This window comes from Zonotrichia albicollis, chromosome 25, assembly GCF_047830755.1.
Source record: "Zonotrichia albicollis isolate bZonAlb1 chromosome 25, bZonAlb1.hap1, whole genome shotgun sequence".
Classification (NCBI taxonomy): Eukaryota; Metazoa; Chordata; class Aves; order Passeriformes; family Passerellidae; genus Zonotrichia; species Zonotrichia albicollis.
In genome coordinates, this window is record NC_133843.1 from 6043082 (window position 1) to 6058044 (window position 14963).

Consider the following 14963-nt stretch of genomic DNA (forward strand, 5'->3'; position numbering starts at 1 on the left):
AGAGGAAGAGGAAGAGGAGAGAAAGAGAACGAGAAAAGAGAAAGAGAAAGAGAAAGAGAAAGAGAAAGAGAAAGAGAAAGAGAAAGAGAAAGAGAAAGAGAAAGAGAAAGAGAAAGAGAAAGAGAAGATGATTCCAGGTGTGAGAGAGGACCCAGTCCAGCTGGCCCAGGGCTGGGGCTGCCAGGAGAGAGGGATTTCATTATTTCACGATTTTGTTATTTCACTATTTCATGATTTCATTGCACCTGGCAATCAGGAGCCCTGGGGGTAGTTTGGGGGTGGAAGGCAGCAGCTGTCCCCAACCTGCTCCAGACTCTTCCTCACACCTTGCAATGGCTTTTTCTGCGTGCCAGCATCTCCAGGGGACACTCTGGGGACAGCCACACTTCTGGCTGATTCTCTGCCCCAGTTCAATTAAAAATCCTCTTCCAGCAGACAGAAATGGTTCATTTTTCCTTTCAAAAAAAAATAAAAATCTTATCTCTATGGGAAGGATTCTTTCCACATTTTCAGTATTTTTGTGTTTGTCTCCCCAGCTGTGCCATCAAGGATTTCACTGCAGCTTTCCCTGATCCTGGTTTTGCTCTAAAAGAAGCCCTGAGAGCTTTTCTGGGGTGAAAAGAGGAAAACCCAGCACTATTTGCAAGGAGAAGAATGATGTTTTATAAAAGCAGCAGCACAGGGAGTGACAGGTCTGTGGGAACCACAGGATTCAGGATTGGGATAAACACCATGAAATAAAACAACATTTCAACATTTCCAGCCCTCCCCAACCTGCAGCAGCTGCAACTGATCCTTTTGGAAATCAACTGCTGGGCAAGCTCAACAATGGGGGAAAAAAGCAGATTTTAGTCCAAAAAAAAAAAGAAAATACAGCCTGTGGGAAGCTGTGGGATGAGCAACACCCTGTGTGTGCAGAGTGAGACCATGGATGTTCCTTATCCCTCAAAACAGGCAATCCAAGGGCTCTTTCCCTTTTTTTCCAACCCAAAATTGTTTTTCTTTCACCCAGGAAAAGAAAGGATTCCTAAATTCCATCTGCAAGGTTGAAAATTCCACCATTTCCTCCCTGTGATGGTTTTGCCTGTTAGAACTGTGGGTTCAGGGACTTCAGGAAAAAAATCCAAATGACATAAATGTTTACAGCTGCCCATTGGCCTGGAACTGCCCCACTGCAGCTGAATTTTGGTTGATATTTCTGGAATAAAAAGGCACCAAAATCCCAGGAATTCCTCCCAGCTGGTCCTTGGCTACTCCAGATTCCTGCTTGTTTATATTATATAGTAATATATAATATTATTATATGGTATTAATATTAATATATTACAATTATATAATATAATTAATATATTAATATATTATATATTAATATATAACATATATTATATAATATATATTATAATATATATTGTTATATATATATTAATATATAACATATATTATTATATAAAATTATATATATTATAGTATTAAATATAATAATATATAATATTATTATATGTATTAATATTATTATATTATAATAATATAATTAATATATTAATATATTATATATTAGTATATAATATAGAATTATATTATAATATATATTGTTATATATATATTAATAACATATTATTACATAAAATTATATACATTATAATATTATATATTATAATATTAAATATGATAATATATAATATTATTATATGTATTAGTATTAATATACTATAATTATCTAATATAATTAATATATTAATATATTAATATACTATATATAATATAATATATAATACATAATATATAATATATTAATATATAATATATTAATATATTATGTTAAATATAATATAAGTATTATTATAATATTAATATTATTATATAAAATTAATAATGATAGATTAAAATATATTATTATTAATAATATTATTATTATTATTATTATTATTATTATTATTATTATTATTATTATTATTATTATTATTATTATTATTATTATTATTTAATAAATGGCTCCAAAGTGTAATGAAATCTCAATAAATATGAAGTAATATGCAGGAAGTTTATAATGAAAGCACAAGGAAAACACTTCAACTGACCCAAAACCCAGCCTGGTTTTGCTCACATGAAAAACAAACCTGAAAACACAATTATTCCTGCGAGTTCTGTATTTGCCTTTCCACACCAAAAAAGACAATCATTAAATATCCCTGCAGAAAGCCATGAAAAATCCAAAATCTCCACCATGCACCAACCCCTCCACTCGTTATGGGTGCATGGATTTGGAGAATTTCCATGGTTTTGGACAATATCATCACCCTTGAAAGAGCTGGATTTGTTTCAAACCTGCCAAAATCTGCCTGGCATCACAAGAGGAGCTGCTCGGGTACAATAATCGGTTGAAATCCTGAAATTTCAGCATTTAATAAATAATCCTGAAATCTCCTAAACTGAGCAGGAAATGAGGATTTGGGGCTCACACGCTCCCTCTGCGGCCCCCAATGATCACCTCAGCTTTCCCCAGCAAACAAATCCTGCTCCATCTGCAAACTCAACTCCCCCAAAACCCAGAATAACCCCAAACAGAAGCTTTTAAAGCCGGAAAATTGAGATTTTTTCCAAGGAAAAGGGCAGCTGCTCCTCCTGGTGCAATATCTGCTGTAGGAGGATGAATCTTCCGGGATAAAAAACATTTCTTTAAAAGTGCTCAGGATGGTTTACTGGCATGAATTCCTGATCAGGAATGCTGAGCAAACACTGGGAGATCCTGGGGATTGTCTGAGGACAGCCTGTGACAATGTCACAGCATTCCCTGAGCCCCACGAGCCCTGACACCTCCCAAAGGCACCAAAAACTGGTTCATCTGCACAAAGGAAAAGAATTTAGAATGGAACCACGAGGAAAACACAGCCAGCGACCTAAATCCAGCCCAATTCTGCTCACCTGAAAAACCAGCCTGAAAAAACTCCTGCAATTTCTGGGTTTGCAGCTAGGAAATGCCCAATTCCAACTGCCTGAGCAGAGTAACCAAATGAAAAATGTGGAGATATCTCAGGAAAGGGTTTGCTAACAAAACACTGGGTTTGCAGCTAGTGCTCACAGGGGTTTGCAGGTGAGGGAAGAGACGAGGATGTTGACTCCATGTTCAGAAGTCTTGATTTATTTTTTTGTGATCTATATATTACATTATATATATCTATATTACGTTAAATAACCAAATGAAAAATGTGGAGATATCTCAGGAAAGGGTTTGCTAACAAAACACTGGGTTTCCATCTAGGAAATGCCCAGTTCCTGCTGCCTGAGCAGAGTAACCAAATGAAAAATGTGCAGATATTCCAGAAAGGGTTTGCTACCGAAACACTGGGTTTCCATCTAGGAAATGCCCAATTCCAGCTGCCTGAGCAGAGTAACCAAATGAAAAATGTGGAGATATCTCAGGAAAGGGTTTGCTAACAAAACACTGGGTTTCCATCTAGGAAATGCCCAATTCCAACTGCCCAGGCAGAGTAACCAAATGAAAAATGTGGAGATATTCTAGAAAGGGTTTGCTAACAAAACACTGGGTTTCCATCTAGGAAATGCCCAGTTCTAGCTGCCCAGGCAGAATAACCAAATGAAAAACGTGGAGATATTCCAGAAAGGGTTTGCTAACAAAACACCCAAACACCCTGGATGCCTCCATTCTTCATTCCTGATTTTCTGAGGGGCTGCATTAGGAGCTGGTGGGATGATTTTATTCAATCCATTCTCTGCAGAGCAGCAGTGGGGGGTGCCCAGGGAAGGCATTGTCCCCATTGTCCCCACGTGTCCTGCAGGAAAGGTGAGAGCTGGAGCTCCTGCAGCCCCTCAGGTATCTGGGGAACAGGAAAATGGCATTTCCTACCCTGCCTGGGGTGTGGGGGTGTCAGGGCTCCTCCTCCTCTGTCTCTGGGGTTTGGAGCTCTCCTGCCTTTGCTGAGGATGCTCCCAGTCCCTTTCCAGTCTCAGGGAACTTGGGGGCACTGAGGAATCATGGAATGGTTTGGGTTGGGAGGGACCTAAAGCTCATCCACCTCCCACTGTCCCAGGTGGCTCCAAGCCCCAATGTGTGACCGTGCTCACAGGGGTTTGCAGGTGAGGGAAGAGATGAGAATGTTGACTCCATGTTCAGAAGTCTTGATTTATTATTTTATGGTATATACATTACATTAAAACTACACTAAAAGAATAGAAGGAAAAGTTCTCATCTCAGAAGGCTGGCTAAGAATAGAAAATAAAAGAATGATAACAAAAGCAGCTGTCTCAGAGTCTCTCTCCAAGCCAGCTGACTGTGATTGGCCATTAATTATAAACATCCTAATGAGACCAATCCCAGCTGCACCCGAGCATTCCATGCAGCAAACAATCAATGCTTACATTCTGTCCCTGAGGCCTCTCTCAGCTTCTCAGGAGGAAAAAATCTTAAAGAAAGATTTTGAATGAAAAGATGTCTGTGACATCAATGTCCAGCCTGGCCTTGGGCACTGCCAGGGATGCAGGGGCACCCACAGCTGCTGTGGGCACCTGTGCCAGGGCTGCCCACCCTGCCAGGGAAGGAGTTATCCCAATATCCCACCTGAACCTACTGGATCCCAGAGAAGGATCCTTGAGGCCTTTCTGCTCCTGCTGAACCAGGCAGAGGGGGCAGCAGGATCAGGAATCAGTGAGAGGGAAAGCAAAGTGAGCTTTGCTTCCAAAAATCCATCGAGGGCTGGACACAAAACCTCCTTCAGAAACCACCAGCACTTCCAGAAGCTGGGAACAACCAGGATTCACCTCAGTGCTGTGCACAGAACCCAGGCAATCTCTGGGGTCCAACACTCAGGTTGGATGTTTTGTGGTGGGAACAAAGGATGGAGTTTCAGGAAAATGAAGCCAGGCCAAGGTCAGGGTTCTCCTGCTGTGGGTGCTCATGCTCCAGCCTCTGGTTCTCCATCATGACATGGTCAGGGCAGCACCCACACATCCATCACAGAACCATGGGATTGGTAAGGCTGGAAAAACCCTACAGGATCACTGAGTCATTGTTCCCCCAGTACTACCCTGTCCCCACCAACCCTGTCCTCACTAAACAATGTCCCCACTAAACAATGTCCCCACCAAACCCTGTCCCCACTAAACCCTGTCCCCACTAAACAATGTCCCCACAAAATAATGTCCCCACTAAACCCTGTCCCCACAAAACAATGTCCCCACCAAACCCTGTCCCCACTAAACCCTGTCCCCACCAATGTCCCCACCAAACAATGTCCCCACTAAACCCTGTCCCCACTAAACCCTGTCCCCACCAAACCCTGTCCCCACCAAACAATGTCCCCACTAAACCCTGTCCCCACTAAACCCTGTCCCCACCAAACAATGTCCCCAACTAAACCCTGTCCCCCACTAAACCCTGTCCCCCACTAAACCCCGTCCCCACCAAACCCTGTCCCCAAGTGCCACATCCTGGGACCAGCCAGGGGCCATTGCCCTCTTGCCCACCTGGCTCCTGCCCAGCCCCGGGCAGTGGCAAAGGAGGAGCTGAGGGGTGTAACAATTTTATTTTTGCAATAAACCAAGTTATTCTTCAGGCCAGATTCAGCAGCACAACCTTCCTCTCCCCACAAAAACACACAAGTCACAAACAGCCCCCAGACCTTGCACCCAAAGCAAAGCTGAGCTCAAGGCTGCTGACTTTCAAGCCATAAAAAGAGAAAGATACACTGTAAAAAACCCATTTGATTGCAGCCTGGCTGGCCAAGGTTTGATTGGAATCGATGCCCAGGGCTTTCAGACACACTGCAGACTGGGCAGCAGGGCTGATGCAATGTTCCTGTCAGCAAGCAGGACACCAGGACACCACCTCCACATGGACATCAGCAGGGATGAGCACCCCAAGCTGCCCTCTTGGGACACAGCAGTGTCACACACCCCCAAACGGTGCTTTTGGGGTGCCCCTGGCTGTGTCTCACACCAAAGCTGTCTGTGCTCCCCTTCATGCCCAGCCCTGCCATTCCCCTTTGATGGAAGCTCCCAGGCAGGGCTGAACCATCCCCAGCAGGAGCAGGGCTGGATCTCACCAGGGCTTTAAAGGAGGTTTAAAGGCAGATCTGTTTGCTAAACACTCAAAACAATAAGGAAGGTATTTGGTATTTTCCCTCTCTCAGGTGGAACAAAAGGAGTTTCCAGCACAGACAGACACCAGGTCTGACCACAGAGACACAACCTGAAACGATGCCTCCAACATTCCAGCCGTCCACATTCCACAGGTAACCCAAATTTGCAGGTAAAGAACAAAAGCCACAAGAGATTGGGGTTAACAGAGCCTCAGCAGCAGGGGATTCAGGGAGCAGAGGTTTGCAGCTCCCTGTGCTGAGCTGCTGCCTGCCCAGAGCTCTGAGGGAGCTGCCAGAAACACGGGAAGGGACTTTAACCACTGAGAGAGAGGAGGTTCCCATGGGATATGGGATAAATCCTTCCCAGGCCTGGCACAGGGTGCCCCTGGACCCCTGGCAGTGCCCAAGGCCAGCCTGGGACAGGAGAAGGTGTCCCTGCCATGGCAGGGGTGGCACTGGGTGGGCTTAAAGGTCCCTCCCAACCCAAACCATTCCAGGATTCTTTGCTGCCCTGATCAAACCCTAAAAAGGTGATGGGAAGTGTGATATTCCTGAAAAGCAAACAGCATGGAGGTGCTGGAGTGTGTGCAGTCCAAAGGTGCTGGAATTCATGGCTGGGCTTTTCTAGCAGCAAATGTGAATTAGGGAGGGCAGACACCCACCAGGCTCTGCAATTGCAGCCTATGGATCCCTCGCTGTGCTGTGCAATGGGGGTGGAGAGAAGAACCTCCAAGCCTAAAGGGTTATGGTGAGGTGTTGGTGTAGGCAAAGGGCAGTGCTGGAAAAAAAAAAAAAAAAACAGGCTGGGAAAGAGGAAACAGCACAGGACTGACCTTGAGGCATCCCAGGGAGCCAGGGTGAGCCCTGGGATTCCCTGGCAGTGGAGCTGGGACTGCTCTCCTGGAGCTCCCCTCCTGCCAGACTGCACAGAACCAGGGAGTGTCCTGATCAAATCCAACCCCTGGCCCTGCACAGACACCCCAACAATCCCAGCCTGTCCTGGAGCTCTGGCAGGGCTGGGACCATGCCCTGGGCAGTGTCAGCACCCTCTGGGTAAGAGCCTTTGCTGATCCAACCCAAAAACCCAAACCCCCCTGGCCCAGCCCCAGCCTTTTCCTTTGCCCTTTCATCTTTCCTTTTCCTTTCCTTTTCCTTTTCCTTTTCCTTTCCTTTTCCTTTTCTTTTCCTTTTCCTTTCCTTTTCCTTTCTTTTCCTTTCCTTTTCCTTTCCTTCCCTTCCCAAACCTTCCCTTCCCAAACCTTCCCTTCCCAAACCTTCCCTTCCCAAACCTTCCCTTCCCAAACCTTCCCTTCCCAAACCTTCCCAAACCTTCCCAAACCTTCCCTTCCCAAACCTTCCCAAACCTTCCCTTCCCTTCCCAAACCTTCCCTTCCCAAACCTTCCCTTCCCAAACCTTCCCTTCCCTTCCCTAACCTTCCCTTCCCTTCCCTTCCCTTCCCTTCCCTTCCCTTCCCTAACCTTCCCTTCCCAAACCTTCCCTTCCCTTCCCTTCCCTTCCCTTCCCTAACCTTCCCTTCCCTTCCCTAACCTTCCCTTCCCTTCCCTAACCTTCCCTTCCCTAACCTTCCCTTCCCTAACCTTCCCTTCCCAAACCTTCCCTTCCCAAACCTTCCCTTCCCAAACCTTCCCTTCCCAAACCTTCCCTTCCCAAACCTTCCCTTCCCAAACCTTCCCTTTCCCTTTCCTTTTTCCTTTCCTTTTTCCTTTTCTTCCTGCTGGGAGCAGCAGCTCCTCCTTGGAGGGAGCATTGCCTGTGTTCCTGGTGGGAATGAGCATTCCCAGTGTCTGCAGTGACTCAGGATCAGTCTCAGCCTCTCACTGCCATTCACAGCTTGCCCTTGCTCACAGAGCTGCCCCTCCACATCTCCCCCCAAACCAGCACCTCAGAGGGGAAAATCCCAACCAGCTCCCAGCAAACAGCAGGCAATGAGCAACAGAGACTGCCTGGAATCTCTGAGGGGTTAAAGCAGATGGGAAGGGATGGATCTGAGGGGCAGAGCAGCCCCAGGGTGGTGGCAGTGCCACCCTGGTATTACAGAACTGGAAGGATTGCTCTGCCTGCCCTTGGAGCTTGAAAGGAGGGAGAAATGGGATTAAAAGCAGAGGGAACCTCAGCACAGAGAGGTGTGAGGGGCTGGGAACAGCACCCACCAAGCACCAGGCAAACCCCAAGCACAGCTGAGCCAGCACTGGAAAATGCAACCCAGGGATTGCATTGGGAACAGATTCGATGAGTCTGACCCACCCAATGGGCTGCAGGAGGGTTTGCTGCACTTTCCACTGATTTGAGCAGAATAAACAAGAGCATTTGTTCTTGTTTTGTGCAGGATTTTGTTATTCCTCAGCTAATGGGAAAGGCAATGCATGGGGAAGCAGAAGGATATTGAGGAAAGCAGGAGCCACCCTCCCATCCTTTGTGCCACACCTCAAGCCTGGCTGTTTAGGGAGGCTTAAACATCAAATACTAAGAAAGAGACAACAAAAAAGTGCAGTCAGATCCACATTACATTAACCAGCAAACAAAAATTCAGGGAAATTGTGCAAATTTCAAGTTCATTGCTACCATTCAACGACAAAATGAACTCCCCAAGGTGTCCCTTTGTCACCACAACCATCACCATTAAGCAGCACCATGGGGCAAATCCCTGATTGTCACACATGGGATCTCAAAGCATCAGAGCAGGCTACAGCATCCCCTGTGCCCCTCCTGAGACCCAAGGTGTCTGCAAAAACCCCAAATCTGGGAGTTTTCAGGAATTCCCAGCAGCTGCTGGGACTGGGAGAGGAAACACCCGGCCCAAGAGCAGCTCTGGGGAGAGCAGCACGGATTAAAGGTGGCTCAGAGGAACTGAAGGCAGGAATTCCACAGTGCTGCTGCTTCAGGGTTCTCTCCTTGCAGGTGTTTTGGGCAGCTGGTAAAAGATTCTGGTGTGTATCCAATAGCAGGGATGAGAAAAGGCAGCGATTCCCAGGGCCAGCCCCTTCCCCGGCAGCTCAGCGTGAGGATAACGGCACCCAAAGGGTTCATGAGTCTCTTTTAAAGCACAAATAAATCACACTGCAGCCTCTCCAGAGCGACACAAACCCAGCTGGAATGATTAATCCGTGTCCCAGATTCCCTGATGTGAGAAGTTTGGGGATGGACAGTTCTTCCCACAGCCACCCTGACTTCACAGAGAGATTCTGACATTTCTGAGCTGCTTTTCATGCAGAAAACCCCAAATCACCCCTCAAACCAGAGATCTTTTTATCCAGAAAACCTCAAATCAGAGATCTTTTCACCCAGAAAATCCCAAATCACTCAAACCAGAGATGATCTTCTTCTAATGGGAGTCAAAATCATGGAATGCTTCAGGTCAGAAAGGACCTTAAAGCTCATCCCATTCCAGGGACACCTTCCAGATTTGCTCCAAGCCCCATCTAACCTGGCCTGGAAAGAGAAGCTCCAAATAAATAAAAGCAGCTCTGCCAACTTACCTTAAGCCTTCAAAACCCCAAATTATGATAAAACTGGCACAGGTACAAGACAAAAAGAGGCAGGGAAATGCTTCCAAAGGAGTCTGGAACCCAGGGAGAGATGCAGTGCATTGGAATTGCCAATTGCTGGTGCCTCCACGTTTCCCATGGGGGGAAAATGAGGATTCTCACTCACGGATGTTGCAGTGGGAGTTCAGCAAGCAAAGATAAATATTTAAAGATTGCCATAGAAATGGGGGAGAGAACACAGTCCAGAGCAGCTCCTGAAACAGCAAATTCCTGCCAGGAAGAGCCCTGATTGCTGCAGGTTGCTCCACACGAGCCACGTTTTTCACGTGGATGTGTCACCCCTGCTTTGCTTTGATCCAGCCAGGCAGGCGAGTTCAAAAGGAATTCTGACCTGGATTTCCCAAGCCCATCACGAGCTGAGCTGGCTGCTCCTGGCAGCACAGCCTGGATGTGCTGGGGACAGCCCAGAAATGTTCTCAGGAGGGAGCCCCTACCTGCAGAAACATCCCTGGAGCACACCAGCACTTCCCAGAGGCCTCTTCCCAGCTTTTCTCTGGATTTGGGCCAAAGCTGAGCCTGCCTCCAGCTCCAACACCTTTCCTAAGCCCTCACAGCCGTCTCCAGGTGATGCTGCCTTTCCCGAGTCAAAGCCTGAAGCTTTCCCACCTCCAGCCTTAGGAAAATCCTGACTGGATGTTTTCCAACCGAGCTGCCCTGTCGGAACACACAGGGAAAAATCACTTCCCTTGGAGGCGCAGCTCTGTTTACACAGAGAGTGGGAAGCCTTTTCCAGCAGCCCTCGCTCACATCCTGTGCAAGGGGCTGGGATGGAAACGGGCTGTGCCCAAAGGCAGCACCTCCTGCAGCCCTGGGAACAGAACTCCATGGAGCTGGGAGTGCCAGCCAGAGCTGGGAGTGCACAGTCAGAGCATCCCCAAACTGGGAATGCACTGCCAGAGCTGGGAATGCACAGCCAGGGCATCCCTAAACTAGAAATGCACAGCCAGACCAGCCCTGAACTGGGAATGCACAGCCACACCATCCTCAAACTGGGAATGCACAGCCACACCATGCCCATACTGGGAATCCACAGCCAGAGCTGGGAATGCATAGTCAGAGCATCCCCAAACTGGGAATCCACAGCCACACCATCCCCAAACTGGGAATCCACAGCCAGAGCATCCTCAAACTGGGAATCCACAGTCACACCATCCCCAAACTGGGAATGCACAGCCACACCATCCCCAAACTGGGAATGCACAGCCAGAGAATCCCTGAACTGGGAATCCACAGCCACTCCATCCCTGAGCTGGGAATCCACAGCCAGACCATCCCCAAACTGGGAATGCACTGCCAGAGCTGGGAATGCACAGCCAGAGCATCCCTGAACTGGGAATCCCCAGCTAGACCATCCCCATACTGGGAATCCACAGCCACACCATTTTTGAACTGGGAATGCACAGCCAGAGCATCCCCAAACTGGGAATGCACAGCCACACCATCCCCAAACTGGGAATGCACAGCCACACCATCCCCAAACTGGGAATGCACAGCCACACCATCCCCAAACTGGGAATCGACAGCCACACCATCCCTGAACTGGGAATGCACAGCCACACCAGCCCCAAACTGGGAATGCACAGCCACACCATCCCCAAACTGGGAATGCACAGCCAGACCATCCCCATACTGGGAATGCACAGCCACACCATCCCCAAACTGGGAATGCACAGCCAGATCATCCCCATACTGGGAATGCACAGCCACACCATCCCCAAACTGGGAATGCACAGCCAGATCATCCCCATACTGGGAATGCACAGCCACACCATCCCCATACTGGGAATCCACAGTCACACCATCCTCAAACTGGGAATGCACATCCAGAGCATCCCCATACTGGGAATCCACAGTCACACCATCCCCAAACTGGGAATCCACAGTCACACTATCCCCAAACTGGGAATGCACAGCCACACCATCCCTGGGCTCCCACTCCAAACCTGGCACTCCTGGCAGACGTGCAGACTCCATGCACTCCATTTCCTGGGATTCAGGACAGGCTCAGGAGCACATCCCAGCTCTCCTGGGCAGCAAACAGCTCTGCACAAGGTGCCTGCTGCAGTGGCTGCAATCCCCAATCCCAGGCCACCCCGTTCAGCAGTGGGAACAAACCAACCCCACCTTCATTCCAAGCCCAGGCAGGGCAGGAGCACGTGTCCTGCAGGTGAGCTTCCCTCAGGGCTGCTCCCACAAACAAATGCAGGGAAAACGGAGTCCAGGGAATAAAGGCTGGAGTAAACTCCAATTAAAATTAAAAATCGTATGCTCCGCCTGTAAAAACCCACGAGAGAAAATGGTCAAACTGTCTGGAGTCTTTCTGAACCCAACAGCTTCACCTGCCACCCTGGCAAAGCAATGCTGGCGCTGCCTGGGTGGAGTCACCTGCCAGGGAACACTCTGGGGAGCACAGCAGGAAAAACCCACACACACAAACATCCCTGCCATGCCAAAACAACCACGGGATGTGGCTGTGCCACCGCCCCACACACAGCTCCGGGAGAGCAGCATGGAACAGCACAGGGCAGGCACCACAGAACAGCATGGAACAGCACAGGGCAGGCACCACAGAACAACACAGAACAACATCAGACAGGCACCACCCTGCCCTACACAACTCCAGGAGAGCAGCACCAAGTCCAGCACCATGGAACACCACCAGACAGGCACCACAGAACAGCATGGAATAACACCAGAAGGCACCTCCCTGCCCTACACAGCTCCAGGAGAGCAGTACCCAGTCCAACCCCATGGAACAACACAACACAGGCACCACCTTGCCCTGGAAAAGGCTTGAAGAGACCTGGCAGAGAGGGGAAGATGCCCCTGCCTTGGCGGAGGATGGTCTGCAAGGCCCTTCCAACCCAAACCCTTCTGGATTCCATGAACAGCAGGAATTCTGCCCAAGGTTTTGCTCTCTTCTCTGCTTGTGACACCAAGGGAACACCAAGTGCAGAGGCAATAAAACCTGAGGGGAAAATCCTCGTTTTCAGCCTTTCTCTGGCATCAGCACGAGGAAAAGGAAGGAGAGATGGTGGTGGGAACACCCAGGGCAGTGGCAATGAGGAAAGCTCCCACTCTGGCACTTGCTCCACACACACAGGCCAAGCCCCAGCTGAGAGGCTATGTCGCGATATAAAGCACTTTGTCAGGACACCGCGGCACCGCCCCGGGAGGCTCCGCTCTCCAAGGACAGGTGGGGAAAGGCCCCTTCCCACCCCGCAGCTCCTCCACGGGAATTCACCGCAATTCCCCGCAATTCCCGTCCCTCCCAGCCGCGGGGAACAGCTCCAGCTGCTGACCCCAGCCGCGATTAAAGCCAGCCGAGCACAAACGACATTCCCGGGGTTATCTCCCATTCCCGACCCCCCTTTTGTTCCTCTCCGAGCATCCCCCGGAGTTCGGCTCATTAACAGCGAGACACCCCGGCCCCAGTGAGTGGGAAGGGCGGCTGGAGCAGCCGAGAGAGGCTGGGCACGATGAGATAATGCATCGCTCCTGCCGAGCCCTGCAGCGCTGCCCAGCCCAGCCCAGCCCCGCCGTGACAACAACACCGACCCCAATCAATCCCAACCACGCTCCCAAAGCCCCGAGCGGACACAACGGGGAGAGACATCCCCAAAGGACACCCCAAAGCGCCGGGCTGGGCACCTCGGCTGCCCTCACACCGGGGCATTGACACACGGCGAGGGGAGAGGCGGCTCCGCGCCCGGAGCAAGCGGGGACTGAGCCCCACCTCTGTTTTCACACCGACCCAAGGCGAGCTGAGATTTTGGGGACACCCCCAGCCATGGCTGCCCTTAAAGAGCCGCTGATCCCCCCCTAAAAATCATACTTGCCCCCCAAAAAAGCTGTTTGCTCCCAGAGCCATGTTCTCCCCCTAAAAGCTGTATTTACCCTAAAAAATGCCATTTCCCCCCATCGCCAGCACTGCCAACCTGTGCCTTGGCACTGCCCCGTGCCTGCACTGAATTTTGGGAAAACAGAGATTTTAGGGGCAAAAAGGGGCTTGTCTTTTCTTCTATTTTCTTCTTTTTTTTTTTTTTTTTTTTGAGGGGGGGGGTGGGAGTATGGCTTTTCTGGGGGAAGGATGGAGATTGGGGGGCAAACATGGCTTTAAGGAGGCAAACATGGCATTTAAAGAAGACATGGCTTTTCAGTAAGAAAATAGAGATCTTAAGAAAGAAACGTGTCTTTTTAGGGGAAAACACGAGGTTTTCTAGAGAATCGTGGCTTTTAGAGAGAACATACAGCTTTTCTGGGGAAACGCGAGGTTTCTGGGGAAATGTCTTTTTGGGAGGAAGCATGTATTTTAGGGGAGGAAACATATGGCATATTGGGGAACAAACACTGCTTTCGGAGGGGAAGCTTGGCTTTTTGGGAAGGAAACACGGCTTTCAGGGGGAAACACGGGTATTTTAGGGGCAACAGGGCTTTTTGAGGGGAAGCTTTGCTCTCTCCCCGCCCTGAGGGAGCCCCCAGAGCCGCCTTCCCCTCGCACCCCGGAGCTGGGAAGGGGCTTCCCCCTCCCAGAAGGGGCTACACCCACCCCGTGAGCTCTGCCCTCCGCAGCGACCCCCAAAACGCTGTGAGGGGCTGCCACAGGGGCTCCCCTCACCCTCCACCCTCCAATGTGGCCCCCTCCACACCAGGCCTGTCCCGCCCCGAGGGGCCCGTCCCGCCGCCCCGCTCCCCAGGGAAGGGTCCCGCCCGGGGAAGCCGCACCGCGGGGCCGCTCTCACCTGCCGCCGGGCCGGGCCGAGCCGGGCCGGGCCCTCAGGGCTGAGGGTGGCGGGGCCGCTGCGTCGCCCCGGTGACGGCTCCGACCGGCGCCGCCATCTTCCCTCCCCGCCCTCCCGCCGCTGCCCCGGCCGCGCCGGCCGCGCACTGCGCAGGCGCGGAACCGCCTCACTGTGATCACGTGATGATGGGGCGGGCATGGGGTGGGGTTATGGCGGCGCCATGATGGGAAGGTCAAGTCTTGGCTTCACGGTGTAATGCGGGGGCCGCCATGTTTGGATGGTCCCGCCGCCATGTTGGGACGGTCCCAGCGCCATGTTGGGCGAGGCGGGCGGGCGAGGCCGCCATGTTGGGGAGGTCGGGCTGAGGCAGAGGTGCCAGGGCGGGTCCCGTTCCTTCTCCCGCTCTCTGCCGGTTTCCCTCCCTCATGCACAGCCCCGTGAGGCGCAGCTGGGCACGGGGCCCCGCTCTGCCCGCAGGGGCGGCCCTCAGCGCCTGCTGCAGCCCCGCCATGTCCCGGCGTAACCCTCAGGGACCGGGAACGCCTGAGGGCTCGGCAGG

General features: G+C 50.4%; 1 protein-coding gene across 1 annotated transcript in view; it reads right to left on the reverse strand.

Annotated features, from left to right (window-relative positions):
- Window positions 1-14562, reverse strand: part of FBXO42 (F-box protein 42) — a 63484-nt gene extending 48922 nt beyond the window's left edge. The window contains exon 1 of the mRNA XM_074558582.1: window positions 14405-14562. The gene's annotated coding sequence lies outside the window, so the exon portion shown is untranslated. The remainder of the gene's footprint in view (window positions 1-14404) is intronic.
- Between the last annotated feature and the right edge of the window lie 401 nt (window positions 14563-14963).